Genomic DNA, 3,591 nt, shown 5'->3' with positions numbered 1-3,591 from the left:
GTTCGGCATTTTCTTTCCTACTACTTTTCCCCACTGATTTCCTTATATTGTTATTATTATATTTGTATAGCTTTACACGGTGCTGTAATTTCCGCATGTAACAATGACTCACTACACTGGGTACAATGAATCATTGTTTTGTTTCAACCGTTAAATCTAGATCGATAGCATTCTAGAATGAGAACTCCATAAGGTATTTCTAATTTATTTCTTAGTAAGGGTGTGTGGGGGGGGGGCACATGCCCCCATCCCCCACCCCCTAATGAATGATATAAATCAGGGTTACTCTAGAAAATGTGATATCAATTCTTTCTATGCCGTTCTCCGAATCACATTTAAATCCAGTCCTTAGAATCACATGTCTTGGGATGATGCGCTTTTAGTACAAAATAAATCCTTGATTCCAATTACTTTCTTATTTTAATAAATAATCGATATTTTTCTTCGGTATTATTCATACAAGCACAATAATAATGCAATGCTTCACAACTGATGTCAACTACAATCATGACAAGCATACAACATAATGATCGTTACTTTAAATCGACGCCAAGAAATAATCCAAACTACTGTTATCATTCATAGCCCATGTTCAGTTATCAATTCTACATTAATGCACACACTCTAAGGCGAAAGAAATTACATTCAGCAAACTAAGAATATGTTTATTTGGCAATTAAGTAGTTTTTTTTTTTTTTTTTTTTTTGTAGTTGACAATGTATCCAGGACACCCCTCCCCCTCCCCTCCCCCCACACAACAAGGAAATATAAATTCTACGTTCATTCAAGAATACTTGCATAGTCCATCGTGCAATACTCACTATGTCACACGCTTATAGAAATGAGTGTATATTAATTTTGTTAGTAGAGCGTCTTCTAAACATAAATACTTTCTAAAGATCTATTTTACTTTAGGTACGAGCCTATCTTCATTTTTTCATACAGGACAAGTACGTAGCAAAATGCTACTCCACCCCACCATGGAATAAGTGCAATTAGTAAGTTAACCACAAATGGTGTTTAAATGAAGTGATCTTGGATCTTACGCCACGATCGTGGCGAAGCATATCATTACAACGATTCTCTCCACGGGACCAAGGAAGTGAGGACCAATAAGTAAGACCGGCTCTGCATAGCGTTGGCCATCACAACTTCTACCACAACACAAACAACCATTAAGGCACTCCATTTTCCTCCTTATCAATAATTTATGTGGCCTGCCTCGTGGCTGATGATACCTACCTTATTCAGAAATATTTCGTGAAAGGTAATTCAAGCGGCAGTAACGTAGGCTACACTGGCAATGCAAATATAAAATCAGACTTGGGATTGTAATTTGCCAGAGTTGGCAAGGTTCGCCGTTAAAAAAGTGCAAAGATTCGGTTTATGATCAGATACTTTGGTTTTACCAATTTCACCTTGAAAATGAATTCGTAAATTTGTACTAAAGCCACTAACAGACAAACAGGCAAACGAATGAACACAACCGATTCAAACAAACGACGACAACCGAAAAAAACGAACTTCATGCCATAAGTAATAAATTCATGCTAAACTAGACAGGACATATTCTGGTAATAAATAACTGTTTTATAGAGATGAAGCACGACAAGCGTGGCTCGTGTTGCAATCAGGCTTTACTCTCCCCCCAACAGTGGCGGTTGAGAATGTACGCCTTGGCCTTGGAAATAGTTGATTGATTACATTCCAAGCTTTCACGTTCTCGACGACACAACAATTCAAGGATGGAAATAGGTGTCATAAAGTAACTTTACCCTGTCGGGTAGCTTTACATATACAGTATATATATATATATATATATATATATATATATATATATATATATATATATATATATATATATATATATATATATATATATATATATATGTCCGTCACCAAGTCCTTTTATTCATTCATTTGAAGGACCAGCCACTTAATGTGTTCTTAAAGTAGTGCCTCAATACCCCCAGGGGATAATGAAACCAGTTCTTGAGGGTATTCAAAAAAGTATTCTGTAAGATATTTTGTGTAAGAATTGTAGTTTATTCATTTACTTACTGAAAATAGAAATAATAAAGAGTCCCAATTATTGACCTGTTTGTTCATAGCTGTCGTCGTCCTCTTTTCTCTCTTTTTGAACAGTATATTAAAAAGTTGAAAGTCGAGAGCTTAAGGATGATATTGGGGAGGGGTTATCTGATTGACTTGGAGTTGAATTTTTGGGTATCAGTGGCTAAAAACTTTAAGAACCACTGGCCTAGGGTCAACTTGATCCAACTCAATCCGTTAAGCGACGATTACACAACGCTGCTTTTTATTCGATTTGGACAAGTGTCTTAATTCCCAGACAGGCCATAGTGTTAACACCTAAACTACAAAAAAAGTAAATAAGATAATAATAATAATAACATACATACATACATATACCAAGGCTTTTTCCCCCTTACAAGGGAGGTAGCCAAAAAGGGAAAGGCATAAAATCACTCCCACCCATTTCATCCCTAAATACACTCCACACCCCTCCCACCCTCCCTCTTATCTGAGCACCTCCTGGATGACGGGTTATCCTTGCACCTTGCCCACTGCCCTGGGTCAGAAGCAGTGTCGCAAGACACAGCACATCCACAGCAAGGCCGCTTCATTAAATCGGCGACCCCCCCGCCCATTCCTCCTCACGCAATCACATCATCCATATACAACCATTCTCCATTCACCCCTGTCTTCCGTCCTCTCCCGTCCTTCCTCAACAGACATTCCCCTCTTCCCCAAAGCCCCCTTCACCCCCATCCATCCACCTCATCCTAGGACGTCCCCTCATGTTCACTCCCTCCACATCTGCCTTCCATACCTCTTTTACTAGTCTTTCTTCACTCATTCTTTCCATGTGTCCAAACCATCCTAATATTCTTTCATCAACCCTATCTCCCAGCTCCTTTTCCACCCCTGTTCTCCTCCTCACCTCCTCATTTCTCACTCTATCTAGCCTAGTAACCCCCATCATACTTCTCAGACACCTCATCTCAAACACATTCAAACTCCTTCTCTCTTCTTCTCTTATGTTCCATGTTTCTGCCCCATACAGTGCTGTTGGCACAATTACTCCTTCATACAGTCTCCTCTTCGCATCCATTCCCAAATGTCTATTCCTCATTACACTCTTTAATCCACCAAGGCATTTACTCGCTTCTCTCAATCTACATTCTACCTCCACCTTCACTCCACCTTTTCCTGCCACATTTGCACCCAAGTATCTAAAACTATCCACTTCCTCCAGTCGCTCTCCCTTAATGTTCACTTCCAGTCTACTGCCACTTTCACCCCTTGTACATCTCATCACCTTACTTTTACCCACATTTATCTTTAGCTTTCTTCTATCACATACTCTACCAAACTCTGCCACCAACTTCCTCAATCCCTCCTCCGATCCTGCCACAAGCGCAGTGTCGTCCGCAAACAACAGCTGGCTCACCTCCCACTTTTCTCCATTTTCTTTAACCATCTCCAATCCCTGACCCACTACCCTTGCATTCACCTCTCGCACCACCCCATCCATGTATAAGTTGAACAGTCAGGGCGACATAACGCATC

Source organism: Oratosquilla oratoria, chromosome 26, assembly GCF_046742065.1.
Source record: "Oratosquilla oratoria isolate Oo_2021 chromosome 26, ASM4674206v1, whole genome shotgun sequence".
Taxonomy (NCBI): Eukaryota; Metazoa; Arthropoda; class Malacostraca; order Stomatopoda; family Squillidae; genus Oratosquilla; species Oratosquilla oratoria.
This window is presented reverse-complemented; position numbering follows the sequence as displayed.